We start from the raw sequence: 12,199 nt of genomic DNA, 5'->3' as shown, positions 1-12,199 counted from the left end.
AGCATTTGATGTCTGATATATTTTACTTCTAGAGTTTGATCTAAGATATTTTTTGCTGGATAGAGAGTTCAGCTGTTCTACAAGAATAGGATTATAGCCATTTGATGGAATCCATTAAAATAATAAAGTAGAGATACACTATACATACTGATATGCAATGACCTCCAAAATCTACTGCCAAGTGAGAAAAACAAGTGCAGAAACCTTTGAATACATGCATTTATATTAAAACAAAGGAAAACAAACAAAAAACTGCATGCGATATTCTAGAAATATATGCAGGAAACTGGTACCACTTGTCTCTGGGGTGCGATCCTAGAGGACAGATTAGAGGTGAATTGGATATTTGTTTTCATTCCCAAGCTTCTGTATTTTTTGCATACTTTGTTACTATATTTTTAAAGTGCATCTCCAAAATGTTTTAAAACCACTGCTTTAGCTCAACCATATCATTTTACAGGTAATGTGACAGGCCTTGCTCAGGTCCGCCTGAGCAGTGCCTCTAAGGCAGAGGGAGTTTGCCTGCAGATGGCAGGTGGCCATTAGGCTTAGGCCATGGACCTAGCTTCATGGCAGAGTTTCTGCCTCACATGGAAACACAGCCATGGTTTTCTCTTGGCAAAGTGGAGAGAGTAAAGTCCTGGGGCTTCTCTTTTAGGGGTTTCTCAAGGCTGTAAGATTCCTTACCCAGGACAGTCTGCTTATCTCCATCCTGGGCATGGTACCAGGAGAAATGGAAGGCAGATCCCAAGAAGCTGTGCTCACTCAGAAGTATCTTTGGTCTAGCTGTTCTCATGTCCTTCATGATGCTCAATGACACATTTGATTAGCACTGTTAAGAGCCACTGAATTTCCTTTCTGTGCTTTTAGTCAGTGCCAATAACCATCCCATTCCTCTATTGGTATCAGGGCCCATAACAGTCTGACATTTCAAAGGAAGATGTCATGACAGATAGATTTTCTTTGCTGCAGTGGTTGAAAGTCCATAGGTATTCCAAAATTCTGAGAGGGAAGAGTGGCAACCTCACACTATTAATCTTTCATTTTTGGATTTCTCTGCTTTAACCTTTTCAATCTAGACACTTATCCCTGCTTTCTTTGAAATGAAACATTACCGTCCAGAAAAAGGTATTATTCTCTATTCATTAAAGGCACAGGGGTCAGGGAAGCCCCAGTGCTTGCTAACTGGGTGATCTTAAATAATTTGCCTTGGTTTCTTATCTCTAGAATGGGGATAATAAAAGTATTGGCTTCTAAGCTGTTGTGAGAATTAAATTAGATAATGTGTACCAAACACAGTGCAACGCCTGCTAGATAGTAAGCACTCAGTACATGTTTAAAAAGGAAAACATAAAGTCAGTTGCTGGCAACACTTTTTGTTTCCAGTATTCTTCCAGCCTACCCATCCACTAATCATCTGCTTCGAAACTGTACCATTTAATTATTTTATTAGGTCTTCTAGTTTGGGCAACCTTGATTTGGAATGTATATTTGGCAAATAGAATCCAATTGGCCTTACTCTAGTGACAACTTCTCTAGTGACAGCCCTCTCTCCATTCCCTAATGACCAGTTTAAGGTGCTCTTTCAATTATAGGGATCAGATATTATTCACCTGGATTTTCACTATTCTCTCACCCAACTTCCCATCAGTATTTTTTTTCAATCTATTCTTTCTTCATGTAGCTCATTCCCAGCATTTGCCATTTCATATCATGCTACACATTCCACAGATAGAAACTCAAACTATTGGACTTAAATATAATTATAGAAGAATTTCAAAATTTCCCTTGGATTAAAGTAGTGGTGGTAGGGAATATGATGTGGATGTTGGCTTTCCATTTATGAGATACTGTGACATTAGTGACCATTCCAAGACTAGAAAAGATCTTGGGCACATAAAATCAGCTTGGTTTAAGCCTGGTGAAAATTCCTTAGTGTTAGAAATGAAGCCTTGGCAATTACATAATGCAGGGAAATACCAAAGCTCACACCCAACTCTTTGCATGTGTGCAGTAATATTTACCAAGGCTGATATAGGCAACCTCTTATTATCCTACAAAATTATAATTCAGCAGACAATATTGCCAACAGATGAGCAGTAATTGTGCACGGGTACTTTGACCTCATTCCCATCCATGAACAATGTGTTTCCCTTTATTCAAAGGCATCAGTTATAGCAAACTCATTAGTTATGAGATCAAAATAAACTACATAGATGCACCTCACTTTTCTCATTTGTTAGAATAAAGGGTTGGAATACATACTATTTCAGGTCCCTTCTAGCTTTAAGTTGCTATGGTTGCTCTAAATTTGCTTCAAGTTCTTAAGCTTTTAATGTTTATGTAAGGCTAGATATTTGCCATTCTAGGTCATGCTTTACTCAAATACACTCTGTTTCAAAAAGCAGATTAAAAAATAAAAGTTATTTACAGAAGAATGCTAGCTAATTTATTTGTAGAAGTATAAATTTTGCTAACCCCATGTAGTGATTGAGACAAGGCTCATCAGCAGATGATACCAGCTTAAGGTTTGGGTTAACAAGAGATGCGATGACTCCACTGTGTCACCCTGAAGATTACTTAGTAATTGCAAAGAGGAAAAAAAAATATTCATAATAGAGACAATCTGTTGGCTACCACCATAGCCAAGCCTTCACACATAGTACTGTTAATAACATTAGAAACCCCCCAATGTGAATGAAATACACAGAATCACCTATAAAGGTTTCTAGCAAAACAAAATGTTTAATCTGAGTCTAATCAACTCTCAAGATAAAATTTCCAGTTCTCAAGAAATAGAAAATATAGAGGAGCACATTATATGACTCCTTAGGAAAACAATAATAAAAAATACAGAATATTATTGGACTTTACAAAAGCAGGAGGGTACAGTTTTTCATCAAAAGAAACTAAAGGGCACGAAAATAAACGCACTAACACTTCATTGGATGATGGTAGGAGAACAACAAAAAAAACCATAAAAGATTTGAGGCTCAATTAAGGAAATTTAAATATGACTGGATATTAGATACAGAATTTTTGTTCATTTTTGGGGGGTGTTATAATGGTATTAAGGCTGTGTAGCACAATATTATTATTTTTTGGAGGTGTATATTGATATATTTGGGGTGAATGGTCATGATTTCTCCAATGTGCTATCATATGATAGATAAATTATAGATACATACATACATGGATAATGGAGGGATGGATGGATGGATGGATGGAAGAAAATTTCAATTGTTGAATCTAGATTCAGGGTATATGTGCTCCTTACACTGTTCTTTTAACAGTTCTTAATGTTTGAAAATTTTCATAATAAATAAGTTGGGAGAAAATGTACCTTCCTCCATGAGAAATGGCATAAATATGAGGGTTTATTCAACAATGTAAAGGGGTCTTCTCCCATCATGCACTTGTCACTCTGTGTTACAGGGGCGCTTGTCCTCCTCCAGGCTGTTACCTCTTGGAGGCCAAGGGCTAAGTCTTGTTCATGTCACATCTCTTGCCTTTAGCGCCAGTGCCTGACACAGAGCTAACCCATAGCAAATATCTGTTGAATGTAACTGAAATTTATGTACTGACTGAATAACCACAGATTGATTTGGAGGAAAAAAACACACTTTTTTTTCTTATTCTTAGTGATAAAACCTCACATTAAAATTTCAGTGTTCAGAATAAACTGAGATCAATAATAAATAGAATGAGAAAGATGCATAGATCTTTGTGAAGGCCAAAAATTTTTCTTTGCATCTGGCATCAGAATTCCTCCACTGAAAGGAAATGAGATTTTTTGTAGAGAAGTATGCTGATGTACAATTATGTGTGAAAAGGAAAGACAATTAGAGCAGGCTGTGGAAAGATTAAGCAGAGATAAAGGAGGAGGGCTGGGTCTCTCTGAAGATGAGATGGAAGGCATTAATTAATTGATTATTTAGCCCTTTTCTCCTCCTCTCTGAAGTTGACAGATGGCCAGGAGATTTTTTTTTCTTTTCTTTAATAAGTGGCGTCTAATAGTCAATTTCAAATTGCTTGCCTTTCTGGGATGTAAGCTGTTCTGTGTGTTCTCCAACTTCCAGTCCACTGATGCAATTGAATGTGAACAGTTTTATAAAGGTCTTAAGAAATCAGATGACAGCAGATAAATCTTCAGTTTATATATAATTTCATTTACTTTACATTTACTTTTACACTCTTTTAACTACCACACTTTTACTATCATATTTACAGTATGAAATACCAAGCATATCTCGAAGAGAAATAAAATAGAGATGAAGCCCTGGGAGGCCAGTTTACCTACAAGGGAGCACTTCCTCAGGTGGCATGACTGAGGGGGTTTCACCACAGGCTGCGGTCTGCTTATGGATGTGTCAGGATGTCAGCAGCAAGGATGCTTAGGGAATGAGTCTCAGATGTATAAAGAATAATAACATTTTTTCCATAATCAAAATCATTATCATGGAAATGTCTTGTCAGACTAACCCTAGCTGCCATCTTCTTCCCAGCGTTTGAACTCTTGAGACACCAACCCAAAACAGAAGGTTTATTAGTATGCATGAAAGCAGGACAAGGGAGTAAGATGTTTCAAGTTGGAAGTATGGCTTGATGGGATATCTTCTGCCATAGCTCTTTTTTCTTTCTCTAGAGACTTTTTTCTTTCTCTCTAGAGACTACTTTTTGCTATGTTTAGGATAAGGTTGGAGAAACCCTGGCAAATTTGTACTCTTTTGTTGACCATCCCCTCCAGATGGTGTGCGGCCCAACTGACTGATTTCAGTTTCCATTGTAACTATCGTCTCGCAGCCCTACTTCTCCAGGTCCCCTTGCAAGTCCCCAAGGATGCTTATTCATATTTGTACAGAAGATCCTGTGGGTTATCATAAAGTCTACCACAATTTTGTATGGAAGTAGTTTCACTCTGAGAGGTGAGTTCTGTCTCCTGACTATCACCTTATTTGTTGAGGGTGGGAATGCACTCCATGTCAATCAAGTTACCGTCTACAACGTGCTATCACCCATACTTTTAATTTTGAGGCTCCCAAAGCAAATTAAAATAGCTGGAGAAATAATTTCTTTAGAAGAAACTGGCACATAAACTCTCGATGAAGCTTGATCGAATTGAACATTAGTTCAAATGCTCACCAGTCCTTTAGAAGTAAAACAGGCAGCACTGGGACAGCAAATGTAGTTATGCTCCTTTCCAATTCTCTTTAAAGCCTTTGAATTATGTTAAAGATAAAGTCTCTGTGAGAATCCTTAACATCTGTCTAGTACGGGCTAATACCTCTTTTTCATTATGTGATTCAACTCTATAATGTGATTCAGTTCTATGATGTGGTATCCACAGGATCCATAAAATCATCCATGGACATGATACTGTACTTGGAAACATAGCCTATGGTTGATTGAATTATTGCCTGAATTCTTCACCCTTTCTATCTATTCAGTCTCTTTGCCTTATTGTTCTGCAGTTCTTCCCACTAGAAAGGTAGAGTATACCTCCTTGCACCTGACTTTAGATTTGGGCATATGATTTGCCATGACCATTGGGATGATAGCGGATGCAACGCAAGCAGAGACCGGAAATGTGCATGTGTGATTGTGCTTGTCTTCCACACTGCTGCCATCTCCATGAACAAGAGCTTCTCTTGGTTAGCTGTTGATCCTCAGCCTGAGGGGCCTGAATAAGCACCTGAGGAGCAGACCTGAACACAAATCACATGGAAGCGCCAAGCCCAGGAGGATACACAGATCAAGGCAGAGCCATGGGGGCAAGCCCAGCCTAGATCAGCCAACCCCAGGCAGCCCCAGACATATGAAAGAGATTAATGATTGTGGTTTTAAGTCTCTGATGTTTAGGGGAGGGTTATACAATAGCTGATTGATGTTTCCATTAGCTCAAAGTAATTGCCCCAATTTGGGGATTTTGATTACTTATTGTAAGAGATATATTTTTCTGCTGCTTAAACCTGATTCTATTAAAAAGGAAGTACCCTCTCTGTTCACTCTGTGGGATCACTTGCTTTTGTTGTCTTTGATCATTTCATCTAACCCTCTCTGTTGTTCAGCTGTTCCCTGAAGGTTCAATTCCTTTTTGCTATCCCCCTTTTTCCTTCCACAAAGTGAAACTTGTCTGAATCTACCCAGAACTCTTGGGCATATTTATTGGAAAGTCACAACTGTTTAATCTAGGTGCAGACTCAAGCTGAGGGTGATTTCTTTAATTTAGTCCCAGGGTTTACTGCTGATCTAAATTACCAAACCGTCACACTCATGATTTATGATGCAGGGAGATTGACCAACTGATTTATACCCTGTTCCTCACTGCAGACTGTGAGTTATATCTTACAGGACACAGCCAAGACTTCCAGAGACAAGGACACCTGTGGAGCCATCATTAAATGCACCACTGTGATTAAATTCCTGCTCACATAGAAGCGACATGTACTGCTTTCACCCTATTTCTGTTTTGCAGTTGGTACATTGATGATAGCCTTTTTGGGAAGAAAAAGGGCCATTGGTATTAGCATTCAGAGTGGATGAAATGTGACATGTCCTGTTCTTATATATTAAGTATCTTATGGACAAGATATGCCTGTGCTTAGCAGAGTCTGAAAGTGGGAGCCATCAGACTGAACAAAGAGCACAGATATGTTTTGTTTGTCCTGAGCAGGCCCCAACAGGGTTTCATTGGTCTGTCTAAGTTTTGTGTTAGTGGCCAACATCTTACATTGCAGACACCATATAAAACCACATCTGACTGCTCTTGAAGAATAAGAAAATCTGGCAATGCTGATGTCTTGTTCAACCATTCCCTACTCTCACCTAGCAACCACCGGCTACCGGAGAAGCAGCACCCCCCTGGAGAGGCAACATGAGCTCACCAGTTTGGCTTCCCTTTTGGAAGTTAAGACAGTGATTTTTCTTAGGCTCAAATTACTTTTTTTTCCTTTTTTGTTTAGTCTAACTCCTCCCATATATATGTTTATTAACCATATATTAAAAGGGTTAGGACAATAATAAAGACAAATGATTTTTTCTTATGCAGACATTTGAGGACTTCAGCAGGAATGAGATATAGGAGTAGACAGAAACCAAAAGAAAATAATGGAATGAGAAATGAGATAGAATGAAAGTTTTCATTACTCATTTATTCTTTCAGATAGTATCATCATTTTTTCAGGGCCTACTATGTGCCAGATGCCATACTAAACACTAAGGATACAAAGGGAGGTAAGACCTAACCTAGCCCTTCTGAAAATCAGTATCCGTTATGGTGGCTCTCATGCTTTATTATGGCTAAAATGAATTGAGGGGCTAGATATCCATATTTCTAGGCCCCATTCCCAGCAGTACTGATATATCTGGGTGGATATTTATCTCTGGGAAATAATATTAACACATGTGCAAAGATCACACTCTGAAGAATAACAGTCAATTCAGGGCAGTATAAACTGGGCTCTGAAATGGGATAAACCAGGGGATTAGTGAAAGACATCTAACTTTAATGCGGGTGAAGAGTAGGAAGTTTGCCAGAGAGTACTGAGTAGGAAATTGCAAGAGATTCCTGGGAATATAAGAGAAAGTTGGGGGAAAAAATGAGATTAGAGAGGTATACTAGGGTCAAATCATTACAAACCTAGTAACTCGATTATATTCATAACAATAGCTAAAGCACCAGGAGCTGTTGACTACATTAAGAATGTGGCATGCATTATTTCATTTTTACAACATGGCTGTGATGCCAGTCGTATCACTGTCCTTATTTTACAGAGCAGGAAATTGAGGTTTAAGTGTTTAAGTCAGAGTTTTTTTCAACCTCGACCCTCCTGTTATTCTGGGGTAGATAATTCTTTGAGGGGGAGGGCTGTCTTGCGCATTGTAGGATGTCTAACAGTATCTCTGGCTTTTGCCCACAGATGCCAGTACGTGTCCTCCCCTTCACCACCCTTCCCAGTTTGACAAAAAAAAAATGTCTTCAGACTTTGCCAGAAGTCTCATGGTGGAGGGAGGGGGTGTAAAATGACTCCTGGCTGAGAACCACTGGTTTAAACTATGACACATAAGGTGCCACAAATAGTAAGTGGCCAGGCCAACTTCAGTGACATTCTATGAATTGCCTAGCTCAAACTTGGAAAGACCATTAGCATGGAACAGAGATGATCAGATTGAAACTTTGTTTCAGAAAAGAGATCATTCTTTCATAAAAGTCTCAGTACAAAATAAAGAAAAAAAAACAGCTTAAAGCTTTTAATAAAAAGAAGAGTAGAATCCAAGTAAACACAGCATTCATGGGCTAGAATGTGTGGCTTGAGCTGCTAATAGAGGTCTGGAATGGGGGTAAAAAAGTCACATGTATATACACCACAGCCCATGCCTGTGGTTCCTGCAATTTTACCCTGTGATGGCTTAAAGTAAATGTGACATTACACACATTTTAGCATCTATTTTCCCAGCAGGAAGTGTGAGATAAAGAGGCTCAATCAGTATGTTAAAATAAGATCTGATGCGGGAGGGAGAAAAGCTTTCAGATCATAAGAAATATCATCTCGAGGAAATTAAAAGCCTGAAATATGGCATATGATTACTGACACCAAAGTCCTGCTGTTGTGCTTTTGAAGGACTTTTAGAGATGCTTTCTGTTTGCTAAATAAATCTGGAAAACGACATTGCTTTCCTAGGTGTCAATGTGCTTTAGCGGGAAAATTTGTGTGCCTGGATGTCATCACAAAACTTTCTCAACTGAGGATTTGTTGGAGAAAAATGAGTTGCTTAAATTAACAAGATGTCAAATAGAAACAGTTGATGTTACTTTTTTCAAGCTTCTGTTTCCATTTATTCCTTACAAGTAAATTGAAGAACGAATTTGTACCATATGGATGTTATGGTTTGAAATTAATCAATCAATAAGCACATCACACTGATACTTTTTTTTCCTTCTTCCTCGCTTTTCCTTTCTCCCTTCCCTACCTGCCTGCCTTTCTCCTTCCTCTTTCCTTCCTTCCTTCTTTTTGTCTCATGTTCTCTTTTTCCTTCAAACTTGTATACCTTCAATTATTCACTCATTCAGTCATTCACTTAATAAATATTTACTAAGGGCTACTATATGCCAGACACTCTGTGAAGCTCTGGGGATATAATGATAACCCAAAATAGATGCAACCCCTGCCCACTTTAAAGGGCGAGGTAGGCAGTAATCAAAATATCAGTCAAACAAAGTAAACCTGAAATCCTAATAAGAACTGTGGCAGATGGGTAACTGTTTCAATATGAGCCTATAACGGAGGACTTTGGTTTCATCCGGAAGTCAGGGAATGCCTTCCTGATAATGTCTGGAGGATAAGAAGGAGGGACCCACATAAAGATCAGAAAAGTATTCTATGTGGCTGAGACAAAATGGGAACAAAGACTTTGGTTGGTGGGGGGCATAGCATATCTGAAAAAATTAAAAGAAGGTGGGTTTGGGCAGAAGGCACAGGACTAACAACAGGATGGTGAGGTGGGTAGAGGAAGGCCTTGCTGGGCCTCTGGTGTAGACTGTACATAGAGTTTTGTCCTAAACCTAAGAACAACAGGCAACAGGAAACTTCTGATATTCTTGCAATTTTTTGTTTCTATAAATGGCAATAGAAAATCTTTAATATCTTTCAAGGTTTTTGTTTGTTTCTATAGAAGAAAGGTATACACAAAGGTGATTAGGTATATGTTAAGATCTGATATTTAAAAAATAGAAATAACCAAGGTTATCATAAACCTATAAACCAAGACCTGAATAATCTACTTTGAATGCTTGCATTTTTAAATTGGTTTATAAGATGCATAGTGGGAAACAAGTATCGGTGTGCATTGAATGTTACATCTCACCAGGCTTGGTGCCTCAAAAAAAAAATATTAGACTTTATAGTACATATGGATGTGCAATCACTTTTGGACTTACCCTTACAGGGTAAAAATTGTAGGCAAATGTTTTACTAAGTGTCTTGAGAAGCTTTTTAAACATGCTTGATTCTTGGGTCATCTTTTTTTAGTTTCTTCCAGCCTGGAGAATCAATACACTCTTGACAGGGTTTTTGTGCAGCCCTTTGATGATAAGCTAACCTGAGGAATCCTGACTTGACTGTCTTACCATTGGAGTTTCTTTAGTAAAACACATGCCACGTGAACATACAGACCGGCTGGTTTGGCAGGTTTAGAGGAGGTCAGCCACACTGAACACTTAGCCAGTCAATACAAACTAATACAATTTGTCTTCAGGGCTCATGGGTAGGAAATCCTGACTCCAATTTCCAGACAGTTGAGAATTACATTTGTGTGTTTGCCTAAGCTATGGTGGGGACTGTGGAGAAGGTATGTTAGAGTTTGTCAAGCCGAACTCCTGCAGAGCTGAACCTTGCAAAGCACATACCATCTGGAAAAGAAAGTTTCTTTGGAAAGCAGATAATGTAAACAAGGAGATGCAGTGTGGATAGCCTGGTCAGCCAGTCAGCTGGTGACTGAGGAAGCTGATTGATAAACACTGATACAATGACAGCTAGTCTATGGGTCACCAGAACTCTTCTTCATTGTTTGACCCTCCTGATCATCCTCCCTCCTCCTCCATCCCCCCTTCTCCCGGTCATAGATCTCTGAAGAGAAGCCTCTAGACTGGACCACACATAGACAGGTCCCCAAACACTAGCATCCGCTAGACAAGCACATATTATCTTGCCCAATGCTAGATCTCCACCCACAGCCAGCAGTCTCTGGCATCAATAACACAAAGCAACACATACAAGAATAAACTACACACAAGGAAAGCAGTAACAAGTTCAAGAGAATTATGTGAACATTCCTAAGTGCTTACCTCCAACACTCTCTAAGCATAATGGCATAGTAAGCTCAATGTTTCAGTGAGAAATTTGGATGGCCAGCCATTGAGTAGTTTTATAGGATTTGGTGTGTTTCACAGAATGAAAGGGAAATGCTCTCATTAATAAAATGCTTTTGTGTTGTCTACACTTTCATTTTACAAAAACAATTTTAAGAATTATTTTAAACTGATTTTAAATTATTATTATTATTATTATTATTAATGGCAAGGCAGCAAAGATTGCCGGTAGCTCCTTTTGACAAATGAGGAAATAAAGCTTAAAAAGAAAATCTAGTGATCATCTGTGATCTACCTAAAGACAAGAAACTAGTTATTAGGCTCTGTTAAATAGAACCTGAGTCCTAATCTAAGATGCTGTCTACTTACTCCATAAAGCTATTGTTCTGTAACCCCTTAAATCATTAAACACAATACAAATTCAGTATGTTTCTTTTACCATTAGTGTTTAAGGCATATTTTTAAAAAGAAAAAAAGAAAAATACCTTTTTCTAAAATACCTTTTTCTTTTTGGGTAAAGAATGTCCCCAAACTGACCAAGCTGAAACGGTATTGATTTAAGGGAATACAATTTCATGAAAAACAGCCACAGGTGCATGGAATTGCTTTCATTCACCACCTCCCCCCTTAGCAATACGTAGCTGAATTAGATTTCTTTGTGCCATCTCTTCAGTAAGCCATATGTTCTAACACTCATGAAAGAATAGAGAGCCAAAGAAACAAAAGAATCAAAAGAATAGAAAAAAAATGAATATTGCTGTGATTTTTTTTTTTAAATTCCATTTGCCAGGTTATCAGGGCATCATCTACTACAGGGGGAATAGGCTTGCTTACTGGCTATAATTGATTTTACTCAGCAGTGGAAAATTTCAATATTTTTCCTATAGTCATCTAGGCATATTCCTTCATTTATTCTCCCCACCTTTCTTTCTTCTCCCTGTCCTTTCTCTTTTATTCTTACCAGCCTGCATTCTGCCACCCTTCCTTCTTTCCTTTAGTCCTTCCTTTCTTCCTTCTATGCCACACACATAAACCAAAACACTGAAGGGGAAAAGTTTCAGAAATCAGATCAATAGAGTCTTTTTTTTTTTTTTTTACCATATGTTTACTTTTTTAAAAAAGAAAACAGCCAGATTTTAATAAATCATTCCTTCTTTTGCTAACTCCTCTATAGTCTCTTTTCACTTTTGCCAAAACGTGGTAGCAAGATCCATTTTTGGAGGCAGGACCAGAGCCATTCAAGACCACAGCCATCCTGTTTAATCAATTAACTTATCTATATTTATAAGTCCCTGTGAAGAAGATAGTCACTAGGGAGCAACTGCATGCATA

General features: G+C 38.3%; 1 protein-coding gene across 1 annotated transcript in view; it reads right to left on the bottom strand.

The window, feature by feature from the left end:
• MACROD2 (mono-ADP ribosylhydrolase 2) overlaps positions 1-12,199 on the bottom strand; it is a 2,026,389-nt gene that overhangs the window by 322,307 nt on the left and 1,691,883 nt on the right. The gene's annotated exons all lie outside the window — the stretch shown is intronic.

This window comes from Felis catus, chromosome A3 (assembly GCF_018350175.1).
Source record: "Felis catus isolate Fca126 chromosome A3, F.catus_Fca126_mat1.0, whole genome shotgun sequence".
NCBI lineage: Eukaryota > Metazoa > Chordata > Mammalia > Carnivora > Felidae > Felis > Felis catus.
Note: the sequence above shows the minus strand (reverse complement) of the source record. Positions and strands in the feature narration are given on the sequence as shown.